The sequence below is a fragment of the Miniopterus natalensis genome, chromosome 11 (assembly GCF_054644295.1).
Source record: "Miniopterus natalensis isolate mMinNat1 chromosome 11, mMinNat1.hap1, whole genome shotgun sequence".
Lineage (NCBI taxonomy): Eukaryota > Metazoa > Chordata > Mammalia > Chiroptera > Miniopteridae > Miniopterus > Miniopterus natalensis.
The window spans coordinates 7,503,017-7,512,191 of record NC_142091.1 but is presented as its reverse complement, the minus strand read 5'-3'; positions in this window follow the sequence as shown (position 1 = coordinate 7,512,191).

Sequence of the window (9,175 nt, the reverse complement as noted above, 5' to 3'; positions counted from 1 at the left end):
GAAGGGAGATGGAAGGGCAGTTTGCAATTTTAAATAAAGTGGATTGAAAGTGTAGAGGGAACATTTCACATCTTTATATAATTTTTTTAAATGGTAGGGTTAATGAGTGTTTTTCTTTATATTACGTGGGTGATTACTTTGTATATTACAAGTAAACAGAATGAAGAGAGAAGAAATGTTTTAAAGTGGAATTTCTGACCTGGGGTAGGGCATAAAATTTGAGACTGATTTGTTTTTTTCCTCCCCTATCTTTGAAAAACCATCCCTAAATGTTCACCCCTGACTGCAGAAGAAAACCTACTGTGTGAAATTCTCAGTCTCTCTTCTCCACTCATTGGGCATATTACTAGTACATCAATTGGTATGTCATTTTTGTTATTTTCCCTTAAAGACTTGCTTTCTTATGTTTGCCTAAGGGCATTTAAAAATTGGTTTGCATTTCTGAGTACAAACCTATAGGGAAACCTGATAAAATGCAAATTGCTTATCTGTGTGAGGTAATCCCATTAATCCCAAAAAGACCCTTATTTTATTAGTTCTCCCCAAGAGAGAGCAAGGGATCCATGTTAAGGGATAGAAGTTAAGCGTTTTGATGACTATTAAAGTCAACCAAATTAACTGCAAATTCTTAAACATAGGGACCAAGTCTACAAATGGTTTTTTGAATCTCTGTTTTGTGCAAGGTCTGTGGTGTAAACTGGTTCCTTCCAGTCTGGCCTCTCTGGCTTCTCTGAGAGACTTTTAAGGAGTGTAGAAAGGAAGGGGGAACAATGATTTGTCATCTGCAGGCAAAATAAAGGAAGTATAGGCATAACTGCCACAGAAAGATTTAAAGTTAAACACGAAAACCACATTCTGGGAACCTGGTTCGGGATCTACAGGAACAATCTGGTTTTCTCATTCTGGAATCAGCCCCGAGTGGCGCTGGGACTGGTTTCAGGAGTTGGTGGGAGCCAGACACCTCTCCACAATGGAACTTATCGGGAACTTCTCCAGGTGTTTCTCCAGGTGTTCCGTTCTCCTTTTCAACTAGTAATGTAACCGTGGGAAATTATAACCCACCCACCATTCTTTTGACGTTGTTTCTGTAAATGCTGACTCTGACTAATATGCAGCTTGTAGATAAACAGCATGTTTGTATAAGAATTGTAAAAACTAACTTCAGAAGATGCAGACTCCGACCTTTAGTCATCCCAGTTCCAGGAGATTTGCTGACCTTCAACCTTAGAACCAGGATGCCAAAGACCAGGGTGACCCACACCAGACTGTCGCTTGACCAGTTTCAAGGTCCTTCTTGGAGTGGACTGTGCTGGCTGCACGTAAAGAGCTGTTTAACCTGCCCCCTTGATCTCGTTGTTCTGCTTTGCCTCTCCCTCCTTATAAAAACCTCTGCCTGCACTGAGATGTGGAAATGGGCTTTGTGACAAGAGTCCTCCATCTTCTCGAGATGGGGGCACAGGAACAAAGCCTCTTTCCTTTCTCACCAGCACCTGTCTGTGAGTTTGGCTTTCATGGTGCAGGCAGCCGAATCTTGGTTCCGGTTATAGTAACATCTCTTAACTTTCCTGGTCCCAGTTTTCTGATTGATAATGTCTGGAGGTGTCTTTGCCACTCTTACCTTCTCTAGGAGGTTGAGAATGTATGAGAGAAAGGAAGATTTGTTTTCTGTGTAAGCAAAACTAAAGCTCTTTGGAATTATATTAGTAGCAACTCTTCTGTCAAATAGGGTGTGTGGAGGGACTACACATTGTGTCACTCTTTTTCCTCTTGAACAGTCCCTTGCAATAGTTAGGACAGATATTATCCCCACTTTGCAGACATGTAAACTGAGCCCCTGCTCTGGTGAAAAGATTGACAGTAGAAACTAGTCTCTTAACTCCTGGTCAGATGCTCATTGATTTAATCGGAGCACAAAGGAGACGTTCTTTCTTTTTGGAGGAGGTGGTGGTAGGGGGTCTCTATTACCGTACATCCATATCTCTTTTATTTTTTAAAAGGCTCATGGGTTGATTATTTATGATCAGTGTATTGTTTACCTGATGTTAATCACACTACTAAAAAATGATGAGCAATGAATTGCCCTAGTTAATTCACGTCACGGTAAAGAGCGTGAGTGCGCCTTCCCCGCGGGGCAGAAGTTCCCCACGTCTGGGTTCGGAGCTCCGTTTCTACCCGTCGCGGAGCCGCCTCGCGGCTCGGACTCCATCTCCCATTGTGCAACGGGAAACCTGCAGCCCCCTTCGGCGATCCGACGGGACGCCCAACCAATCCAGTGCCAGAGCTCTCATCCTGAGCCCTATTGGCTCCTGAGAGAGGCGGGACTCTCCGTTGTTACGTCGGTTCCCTCTCCGGAAGTGGCTGTGGGCCGCTGCAGGGCAACACCCCGGCGTCCCTGGAAGCGGGGAAGCGGGGAACCGGGGAACCGGGGTGGTGCGGGGGAAGCTGCGCCGAGCCGGGAGCCCTAGCCCCGAGCCTCCCGGGGTGGGGGACAGGTGAGGACGTCGTCGAGGGAGGGCCCGGGGTCGGGGACAGGAGGGCGCGGGAGAGTCGAGGCCTCTCGGTGCCGAGGAGCGGGACGCGCCCGAGCGCGGGCGGGAGCTGAGGGAAGCGTGAGGGGCGGCGGGACCCGCGTCCTCCTCCCGCCATCCCCGGGCGGGGGGGGCCGGGCCGGGCTGGCGAGGCCGGGAGCGGGCGCTGCCAACGAGTGCGAGCTTGCGGGCGCTCGTTGGCCGGCCCCGTGCTCGGTGCGGTCGGCCGCCTTCGAACCTCGGGGGGCAGCTTCCCCAGGGCGGCTTCAGGGCTAGCCAGGCTCTTCCCCGTCTTTTGGGCAGCTGGGGAAGTTAGAAAGTTTTGGGTTTTCTTTTTTTTAACTTTTCCATGCATTGATTAAAAAAAACCCTACCTTCTCCTACTGCCGTTACTTGGTTTCCATGATTCCTATCTCCTGGTTTTTCTTTTAAAAAAAATCCTCACCAGGCCCGCCGGGCGTGGCTCCACGGTTGAGCATCGACCTAGGATCCGGGCGATCAGGGTTCGATTCCCGGTCAGGGCACAGGCCCGGTTGCGGGCTCCATCAATGACTCTCTCACCATTGATGTTTCTATCTCTGTCTCTCCCTCTCCTTTCCTCTCTCTGAAATCAATAAAGGTATATTTAAAAAAAAAAAAAATCCTCACCAGAGGATATATCTTTATGGATTTTTGGATAGAGAGGGAGGGGCGAGGAGGGGGCGGTGAGAGGTGAGAAAGAAACGTCTGTGTGAGGGAAACGTCCTCCATCGGTTGCCGCCCCATCCGCACCCTAAAGGGGGATTGAACCTGCAGCCCAGGTATGTGCGCTGACGGGATGGAAGCCCGGCCTTCCGGCGCCCTGGGGCGCTCCGCCGCTGGGCCTCCGCCAGGGCTCTCCCGCTGTTCTAACTCAGCCTTCCTCAGTCGCCTGTGCAGCACCCCCATTCTACTCACCACAGCCAGGTCTGGGTGATTTCACTCAGAGGTTCAGCTACCATCTGTTTCAGGGTGACTCCCCAAACTATGGCTCCAGCTGGACCCCTTTCCTGAGCTCAGACCTGCTTACTGATCATCCGCAACTGCACCTTCCCCAGTCTTCCCGGTCTCCCAGATCTGTCTCTCCTGTCTGGGTGAAGGACTTCACCATTCACTTAGCCAAGTCTGCACCTGGAATTCCTCTAATATATGCAGCAAACATCTGTTGGGTATTTCCTATATTCTAGGCAGTATGCTGTGGGCTATTGGGCAAGGTATAGAAGTGAAAAAATAATCGTGAACAGGATACTGGCTTACGTGCTCTGATTTCCCACCTCTCCCTCACTTGGTGTAGACATCACATCCTGTTATTCTGCTCCTAATAGCCGTAGAATCTGGTCCTTCCTTTCCATTCTCACAGCCACTAATTTAGTTCATAATTTCTTGCCTACGCTTTCAGGATAACTTCTTTTTTTTCTTTCTTCTTTTGAATATATCTTTATTGATTTCAGAGAGAGGAAAGAAGAGGGAGAGAGAGATAGAAACATCAATGATGAGAGAGTCACTGATCGGCTGCCGAGCCCGCAACCCGGGCATGTGCCCTGACGGGGAATGGAACCCTGATCGCCTGGATCCTAGGTCAATGCTCAACAGCTGAGCTATGCCTGGCTGGGCAGGATAACTTCTTAAGTGGTCCCTCTGCCTCTCTTCTCTCCGTCCTCCAGTCAGTTCTTACACAGCTGTCATGATGATGTGAAATCCTGTGATGACCCTCGTCTTCAACAGTATAGTCCTTTACAATGCGCTCCTTCCTTCCATTGCCCCTTGCGCTCTGGTCATGTCAGAGTGGTTAGCGCTCTGGCTTTGGAGTCCCATAGATTGGTGTGTGCATGTTTTGCTCTGCCATTTACTAGCTGCGAGACCTTGTACAAGTTGTTTTTTATTTAAACCTTGCTGAGACATAATGAATTCTCTGCACCCACCATATTCTTTCCTGCCTCTGCCTCTGTGCATGCTGCTTCTGCCTTAAATTCCCTTGCTCCCTTATCTCGGTGAGCTGCTATCCTTCGAGAACCATTTCAGTGGTCCTCCACTCTGTGATGCTTTCCCTGATCTTCCAAAGTAAGGTTAGTTTCCCTTAGTTTTGTGTCTCATATTTTGTTACTTCCCTTAATGTGCTTAACATATTATGTAATCGTGTGTTTACCTGTTTGACTTCCCAGCTAGGCTGAGCTGGAGTTCAAGCCCATGTGTAATCAGGTTCTTACCCTAACAGTGAGTGCAGTGCCTGACCCATGGTAGGCCAGTTATTGAATGTCTGAATGGCTTTAATTGATATTCCCTCGTACTGGATTGTCCTCTGGAACAAGTAAAATAAGCCCTTTAAGAATGTGAATTGTAATAACAATTGACAGTTATTGAGATCTTACTATGTTTTAAGTACTTTATGTGTATTGAATCATGTAACTCTCACAACCCTTTGAGATAGGTATTGTTATCCCCATTTCTACAGATGAGGAAACTGAGGCAACTTGCCCAGCTGATTGGTGGTAGATCTGGGATTAAATCTGAGAATGTTCTAAAACCTGTGCTCATCGCCACTACATAATCAACTCTAATGTCTTCTACTTTCTCCCCAAAGCCTTCTCCAGTAATTTTTTTTTCCCTTGTGGTGAACTTTCTTTAAAATTGTTCAAGCAGGGAGGAAGAAATAAATATGCAGGTAGCCCTAATTGTGCATATGCGTGTGTATGCTTTGTTAGTGTTCAAAAAGTACAAAACTTTTTGGCTATGCTGACAGCGTTCCAGGATGGTAACCACAGTGTTGAGGGGCTGGGGAACAGTGGCATGTAATGCATGGAACGGAGTACTTAGCTTAGAGTAGTGAAGCCTTGGGTGCCCTCTTTAGGTCCAGAGGGCAGAACAGGCAAATGGGGGGAAGCTTCTTAGAAACTGATTTTTGGCTTAATATGGGAAAGACTTTTTCATAGTTGATAATTAACTGTGGAATTGGCAGTAACATCAGTAAAACTGCTAAATTTGTTTAACAGTATTGTGTACTAGTGACTATGCCAGGTACTGTATAAGAAGCACCTCATTTCATCCTCAAATAACCTTTTGATGTAGATTATCATGATTATTTCCATTATACACATGAGGTTATTGAGGCTCTGAGAGGTGAAGGACCTTGCCTAATGTGCCGACAGTTATACAGTTGGTAAGTGAGAGAGCTGGGGTTTGAATTCAGGTGTTTCTGGCCCCAGAGATGGTGCTTGGACCACTATGCTGTCTGTCACTTAAAGCACAAAGAGAGAGAGAGGAAAATTTCAGTATGGGAGGGGTAGTTAGACCAAAGCTTTTATGGTTTGTTTTTTTTTTGCTCTAGATTCCTTGGTTCTATGTTAGTGTTTTATAGCAGAGACAGAGCTCCTGTACTTTATATACTTCATTTTGGGCTTGGTCAGAAAATGCAGAGGAAGGTGGATGCATGGCCTACATAAGTTTGTGGTTTAACAAGAGAGGTGGAACATATTCCCATGAAAGAAATAATATTAGGAGTAATATGCCTACGAACACATGAAAACTGTGTCCTTACTGCTGAGGAGGTTATGTGTTAATGAGAAAGGCTGAAGTTAGCCAGGGGGGCTTCCTGAAGGAGGTATATGGGCCACTTTTTTTTTCTTCTGCTAGATTCTGGGATTGGCAGGAGATGGATGAGTGCAATTGGATGACCCCTCCCCTACAATTGTTATGGCTCATAGAGAGTCTCAGGCCTGGTGGCAAGTAGATCTCGTTGAATTTCATCTCATCTGTTGGTAAGTGCTACATGGAATACAATATTGATGGTTCTGAAGGCATGTAGGGGGTACTATGATTGACTAGTGATGTCCCTCACAATCTCAGGCTTGGAAGGAAATGCTAGGACATGTGCCATGTATTTGCAATAGCAGATTTCAGGGCTACTTTCTTAGATATCTCATCTCCTCTGTTACTGCTATAGCCCAGGTTATCATCTCTCACCTGGACTAGCTCATGGTTTCCTACTTAATCTCTCTGCAGCCATTCTGATTTTCTCCCTTCCAATCTGGCCTCCATTCCAGTCTGTATTCCCAATGGCTGCCAGAGTGAACATTTCAAAATGTGTATGTTAAAAAGCCCTTTCCTGGCTTTCTTATTATAAAGGCCAACTTCTCAGCATGGTGTGGCTTCCACCCACCTCCCCAGCAGCATCTCCAACCATGCTTCTTGCTTGGTGGTATTTCCTGTTGAAGGGCCTTTGCATGTGCCGCTGCTTCTGTTAGAACACCTTTTCCACTCTCTGTCTTGTGAATACTTGTCCTTCAGTCCTCAGCATAGGTTTTATTTAAATCAGACTCATTTCCTCTAGAGCTCTTACCTCGTTTATAATTACACATTTATCTGTGACTTTTGGTTGGTTGTCACCCTCCTTCATGAGACTGTAGCTCCAGGGGAGTAGTAGCTGAATCTGCTTTTATCACCCTTTCATCTCTAGTGCCCAGCTGTAAATAAACTTGGCTCAATAAATATTGCTCGAATGAGTAAATGATCTCTAGTAGCCATTAAATAAATATGGTTTCTCTTCTCACCACCTTCCTTATTCCTACAGTTCCTACTCTTATTTATTTATTTTAAATCCTCACCCGAGGATACCCTTTCCATTGCTCTCCAGAGAGAGTGGAAGTGGGAGGGGGAGAGAGAAACATTGATGTGAAAGAGACACATCGATTGGTTGCCTCCCACATGTGCCCTGACTGGGCCGGGGATTGAGCCTGCTACTGACGTACATGCCCTGGGCTGTAATCGAACCTTGGACTGTCAGTCTGCGGGCTGATGTTCTAACCACTGCTCAGTGGTTAGAACTGGCTGGGGCTACAGTTCTACTCTTTTGGCCCTGTCCTTGCTCACTCTTTTCTGAAGCTAGGCAAGGCGAGGAAAGAAGGCAGAATATGGCCCACTCATATTTTAGTTTTTTTCTGGTAGGTTTGTTTGACATTTAAGTGATCCATGAATTCAGATTTCTAGGTTCTTTCTGACCTTTAACTAGTTAAACTTAGATAATTATATATGTAGCTAATTAGACACTTTGCCACAAGGACAGAGATTTTACCTGTCCCATGTTTTCTGGAGATGGGATGTGTCTAGGGATGGGTAACATTTCTCAAATGCAGAACTGCTCAAATTCTCTGAGGTAGTTGATGCAATGACTGTATTGATCACTGCCTGTTGGAGTGAATGATGCCCAGCCTGATGTTCAGGCCACTATTGGTTCCTCCCTCCCCAGGGATCCTTTCCCTTTCCCTCTCCTCCCCAACTCAGAGGATTAAAGACTCTTAAGCCACCAGGTACTGTGCTGCTCCCGTGCTTTCCTGCTGTGCTCTTTCAGAATCAGTGGCTCTCCTCATAAATGGGTGTGTGCAGAGGCTGGAGTGCCAGGCGTGCAGGGCGTCACTGGGTTCTTGTGGCAGGGACCAGAGTCCCACTGGGGCTCATACCCTGCAGAGAAGATGCTTCTTCCTCTCTCCTTGCTTCCCGCGGTGCTGCTCCAGCTTACTGCTTCGTGGCATCCTGGTGGGAATGAGAGGCAGCAGAGCCTGGCTCCCTGTGAGTCCTAAGGCCAGACACCTCTCTTGCCCATCTCAGCTGTCAGGCTGCAGAGAAGGCCTCAGTAATCCCATGCTATTGGTCAGGTCCCTCTCTAGGAATCTTGGAGAAGATTCAGAATGATCAGATCTGAGCGCTCATTGCAAGTCACATCCTGACCTTTAGATGACAGGTTTTTTCTGCTTTCAGAGGTCTATGTCATGCTCACACTCCAGGTGGGACAGTGACAGCTTCTGAAGAGGTCAAGATCTGCTCCTCTAGACTGCTGTTGGTCACACGGTGTGGCTGATGCCTCCTCAGTTGGGAGACACACTCAGAGTAGTGGCTACAACAGCCACTTTGCAGGGCCACTTGTCTGTGTGTCACTGGGTGTAGTGTAGGAGCTGACATCAGGGAGGGTTGGTGTGACCTTGGGTCCTGAGGCAGTTACAGGAATAGAGATGGGAAAGGAGGAACAATTCTAGAACTGTACCAGCTTGTTAGATGAAGAATTTGGCACTGTCCCATCCCTGAAGCTAGAAACCTTGGATTCGAGTTGGACTCCTTTCCACTCTTTCCCCTCACGTCCTAGTCCTGTTAACATCAAAGCATCCTTCGTATCTGTCGCTTCTCATTCCCACTGCTTCTGCCCTAGTTTGAGCCTCATCTCCTTTCAGCTGGATGGCAGCCTTCTCAGTGGTTTTCCTGAGACCAGTCTCTCATTTCTCTAATCCAGCCATGCCACTCCTGCCAGAGTTCTCATCCTAAAAAAAGGTCACTCTGTGCCACTTTTTTTCACTAAAGCCTCTGCCCCCCCCAACTGCTTTGCTACAGGGCAGAGTCAAGGCTCTTAAGCATGGTCTACCTGGCTTTCCACCCCAGCCCCACCATGTGTGCTGGTGGCCAGCACTTCAGAAAACCTTGTCTGCACATGGTGCTCCCTCTGCCTGGAATAGCTCTCTCCACTGTCAGACCTCCTGTCAGCCCACGTTACTCCTCTCCTAGTGCTCTCAAAGCAGGGTGTGTTTTCCCTTCTGCCTAGTACTGTTGTTGGGACAGTGTGACCACACTGGGGTCTGTTGGTATAT